Here is a 14,781-nt window from a genome sequence, read left to right as displayed (position 1 = left end):
TGCCAACATGCCGCAGACTGCAGACCCCATTGCCCATGGGGAAGATGTGAACACTTGACTGAGAGGCATGACAGACAGCCTCACCCCCAAGACATTTGAACTTATTATTTTTAATAATCCTAATCCTGAGAAGATTCCTGTTACACAAGTTTCAAGCCAGAACAACAACCACGAGGAGCTAGTCAAGATCACCAGCTCCTAAGCTATGCCTTCACAACCCAGCTGAAAGTCCTCCATCAAGAGCACAGAGAATGTGACCCCCATGTCCACGAAAGCTACCAGACTAACCACAGGAAAAATTAATGGGATATTAAATTCTTCTACTTTAATTTATTTTATTTTCCGTTGAGAGTTTCGTGTTCTGAGTTAAGTTGTGCCGCAACAACGTGTCTCTGAGGTCACCTCGAGTCTGTGACTGCCTCAAAACTTCAACCAGCCCACAACTCCGCATCTTCAGCCAGCGCCCAACCACTGGCTTCCCATGACGTCACTTCAACGACTACTGAACTTCCAGCCAATCAGCAACCTCGGGAAACCCCCTTTTCAGCAAGGAGGACAAGCGAACCCCTTTACATAGGCAACGCAAGTACCTCCAGATTCTAGCTGAATTGGTGCATTTAATATAAATTTTAACCTCATTGAGAAACTCAAGGCAAGGGTTAATTAAGTGATTGATGATTGTTCAGGTCTATGCAATTGCACATATTGCTGTAAACCTGGGATTTCACATTTTCATTCTCTTAAACTCATTCTTTCCTCACTTTCTCTCTTCCTGCAACTTGTGTGAATGTGTGACTGCGTGTGTTTATGTGTTAGATTCATTTACATTGTCTTAGATGTATCCAATAAAGTCTTATTCATATTGAAAAGAGAAGTATATTGTGTTTTGTGCTTACGAGTTAATGTCTTAAACTGCCGATCTTGTTACTGTGCTAATTAATAGTGTTTTTCAGGGCTCTGTCACAAAACCATGAATTACACTAGACCGAAGTGACAGAACCCTGACAAGTTCAACCCGAACTCCACAGAGGGCCTCGACATCCAGGCCTACCTGCAAGATATCAAGTTTAACCTGGAAATTCGTGTGTTCCTGTGTTAGATTAGTTTATATGTCTTAGATTTATCCAATAAAGTCTTATTCATATTGAAAAGAGAAGTATCTTGTGTTTTTGTGCTTGAGTTTAATGTCTTAAACTGCCGATCTAGTTACTGTGCTAATAAATAGTGTTTTCACTATACTTTGGATATTAATATCCATTGCAGAATTGATGTTATACGGCTCGTTCAATGAATCGCTGGCCGACTCAGTGATCAGCCGTAAAACCGTGATTCTGTCCAAATTCCCTATAAAATCTTAAATGATTCCCTTTGAGCTAAATTGACCTGTTTCCCTTGCACGGCTAATATACAGGTGGCTGCCGTTTTCAGGACAGCCCCAAATGCCTTGATTAGCGCATTCAGGTGTGTTTGATCAGAGAAGGACCTGCACTCCGCAGGAAGGGGCGCCTCCAGGAGTAGGTCTGCATACCCCTGCAAGAAGGAGGCCTCTACCGTGGAGAATTTCATTGCGTTAGCTTGTGGCGATGCGCGAAATGGAAAAAGTTGGTTCCATCCCAGGGAAGCTTGCATCATGGGGTAGCGTGGCCGAGCGGCCTAAGGTGCTGAATTCAGGGTCTAGTCTCTTTGGGGGTGTGGGTTTGAATCCCACTGCTGCCAGCAGTGGTTTTAACCAAGGCCGGGAGGACCTGCGTGTACTGCGTGAGCACTGTGCGATGTCCAAACTGATTGCACTATATTTTATGTATAATCGTTTTCTTAAATTCATTTTAAACCTCTTAAATCAATTTTTTTTTAATCATTTTCAAAGTTTTTAAATTCCTTGTTTTATTGTTGTGATTATTTATCTATTTTTCTTTCTTTTCTTTTATGTAAAGCACTTTGAATTACCATTGTGTATGAAATGTGCTATACAAATAAACTTGCCTTGCCTTGCCTTACTCTATAAAGGTCTGAAAATATTGTGAGAGCATGCTTTCCCTGGCAGAAGCCAGGCCTGCCAAGGACATGCGAGTCAAACAAGAGCTGTGTCGCAGTTCAAAGGCTGCGGCTTTCAAAGGGCGCTCAGATTCTAGCTTTTGCAGGATTTCCTAATTGCACCACCAGGTGTTCCTGAATGCCGCTCCTGTCACGTAGCAATGGTGAAGAGAGCTGCCATAGATGTTATTTGTTAATGAAAATGAAAAAAAAAAACTATGGAGGCTGAATTGTTAGTTTTTTTGTTTTATATACCTAATTACACTTTAAATGTAAGTATTGGGTTTCGACTTACTTGAATATTGTAATTATATTATACAAAATACAAAATATAAAGCGGGTAAATGTTGACATATCTTACCAAAATGTGATTTTATGTAATTTATTCTATTATTCGTTATTATTCATAAATGGACCATGGTGAACATATTTAAACATGTTTTCAACCCTGTTTAATTTTTTGCAGCTGACTATAAAATGATCACTTACAAACTTTTCTGCCGCTCCTTAATGGCAGCTGTCACAGTTGCTAGGCAACAAGAACAGTCCACCATAGGCTAGACTGGTCCGAGACCTTCGGAAGCAGCCTTTGATATGGGACGCAGCTGTAGTTAGCAACTATTTGTTAATATTCTAGTAATAAACTTTGTTCATTTCATTTACAAAATAACAAAGTGGTGGAGTGTCACAAAATACATAACTTAAGTTTTCACATACAAATTAGAAGTACTGAGATTTTTTATTTTCTTTACAGGACAGCAACACTACAAAAACAAGGCCTTTTACAATATGATGCACTGTTGTACATTAAACTGCCCAACAGTAAAGTATTTTAAATGTAACAACCTTGAACATATTCAGAAGTAAAATGCTACATACACTGTAATGCAGCCGTAATATTAATGCAAGACCATCATATATGAAAAGTTTTTATATATGATGTTTGCTAAGTCAAAAATAAAACAATGCACAGAAATTACTTTGCTTCATTTACAAATAATTTAAATTACAAAAGCAATGTACAGAACACCTTCATTTCATTTTTAAGTTTCCCAGCAGCACCATTTTTTCCAGAACTGTCCTAAAAGAGAAACAGGAAAGACTTATAAAAATAATTAATTAAGACAGGGCTGCAATCTTAAGGTTAGAAAATATGACACAGCAGGACATGCATACTCCATGCAAATTACTCCAAAAATCATATTTCTGGATCATTAAGTCTGCTTAAAACATTTGTGGACATATCTTGCATGACAGCATTACAATCAATCAATCAATCAATCAATAAACAGACAGACAGACAGACAGACAAATAAATATACAAGTGAAAGATTTATCTACTTATTAAATAGACTTGTTTACTTCTTGTCTTATTGTTGCAGGCTTTATATAGGGTGGTGGCTAATTGTACAAGAGGCCCTAGTGGAAATATTACAAATGGTTAATGCCTTAATTCCTCGATTAAGGTTCCAGTTTCTTTGGGGTTGTGGGTTTGAATCCCATCGCTGCCAGGACAGCCTTTTGGAAAACTATTGGGACCGCGCGCGATAGCCGAGCAAAAAGCTTTCCTAGGCTGCACTTGACAAAATGTTTTTAACACTGTGTGTTACTGTAAGTATTGTTTATGACCAAGAGAGGGAGCCCCAAGCTTATTGTTACATATGTGGATTTATGGTTGTGAGGATGTTGAAAAAATATTGACATCAAATTCTAACTTTAGTTTAAAAATGCCCACTTGAAGTGGGTGCTTAAACAGCATTTTAAGGCTGGATGTCAGTGATGCTATGACAAGTGAAGAGAAAATGTAACTCATTTCCATTACAGCATTGCCTCTTAATACATGTTGATATATTTATATAAATCATTGTATGCCATTAGTCCTTAATCACCTATTAGTAATCACCAAAGTATTTTTAAAACATGCATGGGGCATCTCAGTAACCTTTAGGAACCTGTGCTCCACCCTGCAAATTTATTTGTTTGACTTTCTGAAACCATCATGGGAAAGTGTTACCCTTATGCTGAAAGGGCAACAGGACAAAATAGCATTTACTTCCTTTTTACATTACAGCAGATTGTTTGTACAGTGGTTGTAGAAGTGAGATATAAATGTTCCGCCAAAACATTTCCATCATGACTCATTGCATGTGGAACACTTCATATGAAGATCTTATGTTCTTGAATTTAAGTGTATCATTTCCAATGATAAACTAGATATTATGAGAGAGCCCTTTTGGGTAATAATCATTTTTAAAAGGCAGAACAAATTACTACTGCCTTTTAAAATAATTTATTGTCTTTTTGAAAACCACAAAACAACATTTAAGTGGGATCATATACTGTTTTACAAAATGTAACCAATACTATCTACGCATTATAATGTGTTCTGTGTACCAGCAATGTGCATGCTTTATTTCTCATTATTAGCATATACAAAATAACATGACTATACTTCATACTGCCTTTGCAGAATATTTTGCAAATAAAGCAGGATGCAGAAAACAGATGACACGTTGGTTTAAGAATCACTGTTAACAAGCGATTATCTGCTTGTCAATCTTTCATTTAACAGATTCATCATTCAGCAAAGCAAAAACTGATTTCTTCCAGTCTGACATTGCTGGCCTGGCACTGCTATAGTGAAACTATTGTGACATATGGCTCAGTGGCACTGAGGTTAGTTATTTCCATAGTTTGTAAATAACTAAAATAACTAACTAACTAAATAAATGGACAAACAAAAATGGAATGAAAGGTGTAGCATGACCATTGAGTCTGTGCAGTAGTGATCGTGAAGTGTAGCCATGGTGTCAAAGTCTCACCCATACTCACGCAGAGTGTCAACTAATTCTCATTAATTTGCATCTACATGTCTACTAACTCTCAGAGTAGACTGTTAGGGTAGGTTTAGGGTTAGTAGAATAAGTTGACAAAGAAAGTGTTAGAAGATATTAAGCAGACAGTCTACTAATACTCTACTAACTGCTAGTTGACACATAGTTGCAAAGTTACTTAATGTTAAAAGAATGCCTAAAATGGACTATCGAAATAAAGTGTTACCTTTTTTTTTTATTACTAACCGTAGCTATGTTTAATAGGACACTAACAATGATGCTTGCACCACTAATGAAGAAAACTTAACCATGTGAGGTGAAATTCAGTCTGACTGATAATATCTTGTAGAACTGTTTGTCTGTTAGTTTGTCTACCCGTAGTCATTTGCATAATGGCATTCTTCTCTTTTTATCAATAGCAATGGAATATCGTCTGCCTAATGCTGAGTTCAACATGATTTTGTTACACTATCTGATGTTCTCCCTACCTTTGTAAAAAAGTAGTGTGCTTAAATGTATTTAATGTGCACTTGTAGTTGACTGTTAATCATCTGTACTTGCAGGTAATATGCATACAAAGTACTTGATTATAATTTCAACTGTACTGTTTATTCAATATTACATTTAAAGCTATATATTTGAAATGTATTGCAGTTTCGTTACAAATGAATAATTACATACCACAAATCAGTACATTCGGCAGTGCACATTTAGTAAATACATGCAAAGATGCACTGAATAAGTATATTTAAGGGGGAAAAAGCACACTTTAATGTTTACATTTAAATGATTTAAACTACAATACATTTTCATTTAATTAACATGCAGTTATACTGTATGTCTGAAAGTATTGCAGTAAGTTTCACTTCAATATATTATTTTAAAGTATATTGTTTATGTAAAAAGTACTCTTTTGAAAAGTATTCTGATGTATATCCTAAACCTGTCATATTTTGGGCACAGAATATGTTTCCAGGTGTGTAAATTCTGTCCTGAAGTGTTGAACTTATCACAGAGCATGCAAGGTCATGCAGTGAGCGCAACTCAATCTTCTATAGATTAAGCAGCTCCAGTATGATTGACTCACATTTCAAGGGTGAAATACTGGTGTGGCTGAGAACGTTGAAGATTAATTCTGTAACAAACCCCCCTTATTTAGATTTTTAATATAATACGGTGCAGCTTCGACATACATCTTGTTTCTCTTTGTTACAATATCACAGGATAATATGAAAGTATAACAGACAATCATTTTAGACAATCATTTAGAGTGCCACACACACACACACACACAAACATCTTGTTACATTAAGTCCATAAGTGCTCCAGCAGGCCACAGATCAATCCGAATTAACAGCAGCCCACCCACACGCAGGTCATCATTTTAAGTAGCTGTCTGATTTAGTTTGAGTGTGTGAGACAGAGAAAGAGAAAGAACACAGGCGGGTGAAATAAATGAAGATTACTTTCATCAGTCCAAAGGCTGTATTTTTTCTGTTGTCTAAACAAAATTACAGAAACTGCAGTATAAAAAAATAGCCTTTGGGTTTAGAGGCAATGCTCAATTAATTTGTTAATATTAAACAATACTGCAATATGCCTGTCAAGCCAGTATGTGGCAGCTACATTTGCAGAAGTAAATAATATGAAACAAGTCATGTTTCAGCATGGGGGAGGCATCAGTGATCTTTTCACAGATTAACCTTTAAATGTGACTGGACAGACACCACAGGCTTAACATTATATCAATGAGAAAAATCAACTCAAGCTGTTATAAATAGTACATGCATTTGCACTCTATTAATCTTTATTCTAGCTACTTAAACTTCAAAATCTGTTATTTTATTAGATGACAAAAAGGATTTAGAATACACTTGCTAACTGTCATGAATATGGTATTATTCATTATAATAATAATACAATAGATCTTAAACCCAAGCTAATGGTTTATTATCATTTGCAACTGCAATTTGAAATTGTAACAATTTATTCGGTTCTGTTATTATGAGTTTCAGTGCATCCAACAGTACCTACCTTATTTTGATTCATGAATTCTAATTTAATAATCTTAGTCCTTCTAGTTCTAGTCCAAATTATGACATAATTACATTAGCAGTTTCAGGAGTAGTTTATTTATAGATTAAAATACGAACACATATGGAAAATATCTGAATCAAGTGTCATGAACAAGTGTCATGAACGCTGAACGAATGATCTGTAGTTCATTGAAGTTAACATACCAAGTCATTTGGAATCACCAGACTAAATTCTTTGTAGCCTCTGATGCTGTGCTGATGTGTGCTGTTGGTTGCGTAGAGGAGAAATGTGAGTCAGTCTTGTATTTGAATGAGAAGTGCACTGAACGCACGGTACATTCCAACGCGTTTAAATAAGGAAATACATTAACAGCTCTACAGTAAGCATTTAGAGGAAGATTTTTTCAGTCTATAGGTATTTGACGAAGGTTTGTAATTACAGTGTAAACTCTTGATTTTATTTGTAATGTTACTTTCTTTCAGGAGTCACGAAGAAAAACTATGCATAACTAATTAAAATACACTTGTAAAACTTGCAAAACACAATCTGTTTTACTTATCACTAAATATTAAATATTATCACTTTAATGAAATATTTGTTTACATATTAAAATGTTATATACATTTAGGTTGAATTTAAATATGTTTTTTTAAATCATTTAATACACTACAAAATGTGGAAATGTTCAGTTTGAAAATTAATTAATGTGTTCAGGTTGGTTTATATGCTTTTTGAATGAATAAAATGTATTATGAGGTAATTTAGATGTTGCAACATATAGCAATTAAAAAAATTTCTTACAGCGGAGTTGTTGATTAGTGGGGACAATAACTAATTAGACATATCTATGTGTCAAACAGTTCAGTGATATATGTGGAGACAACAAGGTCATTAATTCTGCTCTTTATTAATACATCACTTTATTTGTCTGTTCACGTTTAAACCTTTAAGGTAATATGAAAGAGTATGTGCATGATGTTGTGTGATTTATGATTATTGGTCATTGATAGGTTTCTGTAGATTATTGATTTTTTTTTAAACTCAGATAATTGAACAGTACAGGTTGACAGCAGGGTCTCCGTGTAAACTATCACACACTGCCAGCAGTCAGGAGCACTCAGACATTGTTTGAAATGAATTATTAAACAAGACTAGAGATGAGGAAGCACAGCAGTTTGTAGACTAAGAACTGTTTCTCAAGATTAAAGCTTGTGATGGTTTCAAAAGACACAGACTAAACCAAATGATGAGCTGCCTCAAACATATTTTGTGTACATCAAACAGCTATTATAACCTAGTTGTTTTATTAACCACCATTCTCTCTTCTCGCAACACCCATACATATTTTACATTTACACTACTGTGTACTGAACACTGTAAAACTGAAAATGTGCACTTACCCTAAAGAGCTATTTCAACTTGATGTGACCCTGGAAATTGCTTTACATTTTAACGTAACACATGTCATTCAGTTCTGTTGAATAAAGTTAGACATTTGAATATTACCACTTTTGTGAAATGTTACAATTGAAAAAAAAAAAAAAGGTTTTACAGTTTCCTACTAAATAGTGAATTTAAAGTAGGCTACTCAGAGAGTCAACAGCATTTTAAATATTGAAACATGGTTCTTTGAACAATCCATTAGCCCAGTATAGCCAAAGATGTCAATAAAACTTATCCGTTAACTTTCATCTAACTGCAGCTCTTAATGTTAGAGCTTTCCAGAGTCAGTTATCTACCAGGCTGTCTCATCCTGTAATGCTTACATTTAGCATGAGCAACAAGAATAACAGTTTATAAAATGACAAAGTGGCAATATCAGGCCAATTATCATCTCAGTCAAGTTCTATCAAATGACACGTCATTCAATACAGTCCAATTCAGCTCAGACAAAGCTTCTTTCCTCCTTTCCCATCCCCACTCTAAAGTGTTTTTCATTCTCTTCACCGTAATTTGTATTCTTGTTTGAGAGTCTGGACACAAATCTTATGGCACTTCACTGAAAAGTCATAGCAGTAAAAGTCAGGAGTTGCTGAAGACAAAAATATGTATGTGTCAATGGCTGATTACAAATCACATGCATTTCCATACTGATTTGAGTTGTGATTTGTGGTGATTAGTGCTGGTTTAGTGGTTTTATGGTCAACAGGAATAATGGTACATTAACTAGTTAAGAAGTGTGGTGGGTAAACTAGCACACAAGCATCCCATGCTGCCAGCAAGAATCCAAAACACAAGTCTTGATGACTCTTCAATCAAGCTGAAGTATAAATTGTCATATCATAAATCATATCATGTATGTCTCTGTAATTTGTGACTCTCATCCAATATGTTAATTAATAACAGCATTTACATCACTAACTCATTGTTTTATTTTCCTTTTCCAGTCTAATTGGGTTCATTGGCCTTTCATTGCAGGGGCAGGGTCGCATTGGTATTCTCCCCCAAAATGTTCTGTCCTGAACCTTTTAACCTCATTTTTTATCCTTCTCTTCTTTCTTCTATTCTGTAATGTAAGACTTGCTCCTCAGATTCTCTTGTTTCCTCTCTTGTTCTCTCTGTTGAATCATGTAAACATCCTGTGTGGTTTCTCCTCACCCCCTACATGCTTCCCTCTCATGTCTTGTTTCAACCTTTATTTTGTCCATCTCTGTCCATTGAGCTGCCATTGAGCGATCATTGATTTTTCCTTTCCCTCTCAGCTGTATTTCTCTGCAGATCGTTGTTTTAGGTTTTTGTTGTCCTCATCTTTCACTGTCTGTCTGTCTCTCCTTATGTGTCCGGCCCACACTATCACTTGCGAAAATGTCATGACAGAATCCTGTTGTGTATTCATGAGTGGTACAGCTTTTCCAGGGGGTTTGTGACTCTTATCTAACCTATCTTCCACCACTTTGCTCATCCTTAGGTCACCCTTCCACACTTTAATAGAGAAACTCTATGGTACAGCAAAATCGCTTTTCTTTTAAACCTGGGTAAATAACTGGGTCTTGGTTTGGGTTTTTTTTGGCAGGGAAAGACTTTGGTCACTGAAGCATGAAAGCTGAGCTAATGTCTTCCTTTCTCCCTCTCTCTCTTTCTCTCTCCCTTCTTCAGCCTTCAGTTAGGGATCTATTTGCCTGGCATTTCAGCTCTTTTTGTAGTCTAGAACGTCTTATTCCCCCCTCCCTTCAACAAACAGTCCCTCCTTTAGGAGACTCCCACTCGTTATGTGATACTAAGAGGTACTTAGAGATCGATTTCATTTTTAATCTGCGTAAGTGGACAGTGGCGGGTCCGCTGCCATTTGTCAACTACAAACCCAGTGACTTTTGGTATTTGAAAATTCAAAATTATAGGTAATAAGAGGTGATGCGATACATAAATAGAGAACCAGTGATTTCTATATTGGTTGAAACTGCAGGCTTGTGCAGAGTTTAAATCAGTTTTGTAGTTTTTCTTACAATGGTTAAGGCTGGAAATTATTGGAGCCAACCAAGGCAGCTGCCTTCTAGAGCATGTTACCCAGAAGATTTGTAAGAGGATAGCCGCTTCTTATATGCTGTTGATATATTAATGAGCCAAGGTGGGAAGCTATTTTTAGAAGGTTGGACAAAATAAATAAAAAATTGTAAATGACAAAACAAGTTGTTGTTCATACTTGTTCTTCAGACAGAACGAGCTGCGTCTTAAGTGAAACTATTATTATGGATTACTGACCACAACATTGGTGGGATTAAATATCCAAAATGGCAACCACAGTTCGAATAGCAGGCAGTGTTCCTTACCTGCCCTCTCTTGTACTGTACATCATTTGGGCTGCTGTCTTTTCCATCTGCAATATTTAGAATGACAGTTGTTTGTGGTAAGGCTAATTAAGTTAAATATAAGCATTCAAATGAAGATTTATTTGGGCAGTTTATCAAACACCAGTATAAAAGAGCATATGTTGCACTTTGCAAGTCAAATGTCAATCTGAAAAAAAACAACAACCATTGAATCTGTCCCAAACGAATATGAAATTTTTTTAAGCATCTTTCCAGCTGTCACCTAGCACACTTGGGTTTGCTGATATTGGGTTTGCTGATATGTCTTTGGAGGGTGGGTCTTTTGATAGAAGTTGAGTGATTGAAGGGATGGAGGCATTGATTTAAGCAAATTCTTTTACATTTCTACTTGATTTTATTATGTTTTTAATAAGAAATTGCATGAATATTCCTCCAGTGAACCCCAGGAGAACTTCAGATTTCAAAAAATAAAAATAAAAAGAGAAAAGGATAGTACCTATTGTGAAACCATGGCAGTCCACTCTCATAGGTCAATGCTTTTATGACAACATGCACTGTATCATGTACATTAGACTCTTATAAGTTGTCTTGTCACAATTCCGGAGGAAGGCACCGAATTGCATTCTTTACCTGGGCCTCTCTGTCAAGGTAATTTGAATATAATAAATAACATAGTTCATATGTAAGACAACAGTTCATAAGAGGTATTTAAAGGTCACTACTTATGTTTTATGTGAGCACATGGAAGTTCAGCAATACATTCTGCCTATTTAAAAAATTTTCTTGAAGATACATCTTTTTCACATCTTGTTCACAAGTCATTTTTTGTCAGTCCTGGATTTCATTAATACCTGTGGCTGAGTTGTGAATTAGGCCATCATAGCAGGGATTTCAATCAACCAACACTTTTGAGGAAGTGCCACTTTTACGTTATCAACGTGAATGGATATTCTTTGAAGGTTTTTTTTTTTTTTTTTTGTGAAAGCTTTGCTTAGTGTGTCTGGCAAAAAGGGTATGAAGCCAGCAGGAAAATAATAATAGCTAAAGCCCCACTGCTTTAAGCATCAAGCGCATCATTTTCCATTAGTAAATTAAAATTGAAAGGTTAAGGCAGCAGTCAGCTTTTTAATTTAAATTTCTGTGCTGTATGTGTTTGTGATACTTGCATATGTATGGTTCTTTGTACGTTTGTCTGTGTATACTACACATAGACAATGGAAGATACACTCTAAAAAATGCTGGGTTAAAAACAACCCAACTTGGGTTGTTTGGCAACCCAAATAATGTTTGGGTTGCCAGAGGTTTGTCTGTCGCAGAAAATCTGAGCCGATGATGGGCTGCTGTTTGCCAGGGGAACTGCGAACCTCAGACCGCCACCTCGCGTTTCACTCGTAGCTGAAAGATGCCGTGACTGACTCCATAACCTGCCCATAAACAAACAGTACTGAGATTAGAGAACATATTTAAACATCAAATTAAATTAAATTCATTATAAAATCAATTTATGTTCTGCAAGGCAAAAGGTGTTACCATCATGCGAAACGACCACTCCTGACACAGCTGACTGACATCTCGGCCTTGTATGTTGCGTTGCATAAAATAATATAATTTACAGCACAGTAAAGACTTTATAAATGAAATAAAATGTATACAAACCTTTATTTCGCTGAAGAAGTTAACCAATATGGCGGCGGCGGTGGCGCTGAGAACCGCTCTCTCCTGTAGAGGCCACAAAAAGCCGGCGATCTGACTGTAACTCAGCAGCTGGGTTGTTTCATTGGAGACAGGCTCAAACCAGTGGTTGGGTAGAAAAAAATAACCCAGCATTAAAAATGATGCAGCAGCTTAGTTAGAGAAAAATTACCCAGCACCTGGGTAAAAAATATAAAAAAATAGCCCAATAGAATGACCCAACAACTGAACCCAGCATTTTGGGTAAAAAAAATAACCCAGCATTTTTTAGAGTGCAGAAAAACTACCCAGCACCTGGGTAAAAATATTAAAAACAACCCAATAAAATGACCCAACAACTGAACCCAACATTTGGGTAAAAAAAAAAAAATACAGCATTTTTAGAGTGCAGAAAACTACCCAGCACCTAGGTAAAAATATTAAAAACAACCCAATAAAATGACCCAACAACTGAACCCAGCATTTGGGTTAAAAAAAATAACCCAGCATTTTTTAGAGTGTAGGCTATAAGGGATGAAGACTTTATAAATGAAATAAAATGTATACAAACCTTTATTTCGCTGAAGAAGTTAACCAATATGGCGGCGGCGGTGGCGCTGAGAACCGCTCTCTCCTGTAGAGGCCACAAAAAGCCGGCGATCTGACTGTAACTCAGCAGCTGGGTTGTTTCATTGGAGACAGGCTCAAACCAGTGGTTGGGTAGAAAAAAATAACCCAGCATTAAAAATGATGCAGCAGCTTAGTTAGAGAAAAATTACCCAGCACCTGGGTAAAAAATATAAAAAAATAGCCCAATAGAATGACCCAACAACTGAACCCAGCATTTTGGGTAAAAAAAATAACCCAGCATTTTTTAGAGTGCAGAAAAACTACCCAGCACCTGGGTAAAAATATTAAAAACAACCCAATAAAATGACCCAACAACTGAACCCAACATTTGGGTAAAAAAAAAAAAATACAGCATTTTTAGAGTGCAGAAAACTACCCAGCACCTAGGTAAAAATATTAAAAACAACCCAATAAAATGACCCAACAACTGAACCCAGCATTTGGGTTAAAAAAAATAACCCAGCATTTTTTAGATTGTAGGCTATAAGGGGTGTAATTCATTGCAAGTTAATTAGGGACAATCAAAGATGGCTATGTACAAATTTTTTAATCACAAGAGATTGGTGAGGCATTGCTGCAAGAGATGGCAAGAAAATGAAAATTAGATTTATTAAGAGATACGTGGAGTTAAACAATGGCATGGCTTCATTAATTGGTATTCGTAATGTTAAGACAATGGTATTATATAGTACTAAAAAGGACTAGGAAATATAACTAAAAACAAGTCAAATCTTGAAATGAGTCATCAGCAATTTCAATTAGACTTTCGTAACTTATCTACATAGGTCCATTAGAAATTTGCATAATGCCAGTCTGTGGTTTTCATTGGCTGCCTGCAAACAATGTACTTTGACCTCCCCTGACACACACTTGGTTCGTCTTGTCAATATTTCAAGAAGACACTGTTTTCTGTGGTGCGAAAGCAAATTTTCCTTGTTTACACTTCCAAAGGATAAGGATGCAAAGAGTAAGTGGTAAAAAGTTCATTTTTATAATGATAGCACAGCAGTATAACTCCAACCTATTGTTGTGTACCCGTCATTTTACTGACATCTGCTTCTGTTTCATCTGCTTATCAGCTGTGGGCCCACTATTACCTAAAATTGTGTCAATTAATGCAGATTGTCATAGAAATATGCACTTCAGTTTGTTCATGGACATACACTTGGTAATGCTGATGTAGACATTACACAGGAATGAATCCTCCAGAGCTGACATTCAGATAATGGTAGGGATGCACCGATACCACTTTTTCCAGTACTCGCCCGATACCGATACTTTTATTTTTGGTACTTGCCGATACCGAGTAAACAATGTACTTTGACCTCCCCTGACACACACTTGGTTCGTCTTGTCAATATTTCAAGAAGACACTGTTTTCTGTGGTGCGAAAGCAAATTTTCCTTGTTTACACTTCCAAAGGATAAGGATGCAAAGAGTAAGTGGTAAAAAGTTCATTTTTATAATGATAGCACAGCAGTATAACTCCAACCTATTGTTGTGTACCCGTCATTTTACTGACATCTGCTTCTGTTTCATCTGCTTATCAGCTGTGGGCCCACTATTACCTAAAATTGTGTCAATTAATGCAGATTGTCATAGAAATACGCACTTCAGTTTGTTCATGGACATACACTTGGTAATGCTGATGTAGAGGAATTACACAGGAATGAATCCTCCAGAGCTGACATTCAGATAATGGTAGGGATGCACCGATACCACTTTTTCCAGTACTCGCCCGATACCGATACTTTTATTTTTGGTACTTGCCGATACCGAGTACCGATACCAATATTTTTATTGCATTT

This window comes from Sinocyclocheilus rhinocerous, unplaced genomic scaffold, assembly GCF_001515625.1.
Source record: "Sinocyclocheilus rhinocerous isolate Xijiao unplaced genomic scaffold, SAMN03320098_v1.1 scaffold419, whole genome shotgun sequence".
In the NCBI taxonomy this organism is placed as follows: domain Eukaryota; kingdom Metazoa; phylum Chordata; class Actinopteri; order Cypriniformes; family Cyprinidae; genus Sinocyclocheilus; species Sinocyclocheilus rhinocerous.
The sequence above is the reverse complement of the archived record's forward strand: the minus strand, read 5'-3'. Positions refer to the sequence as shown.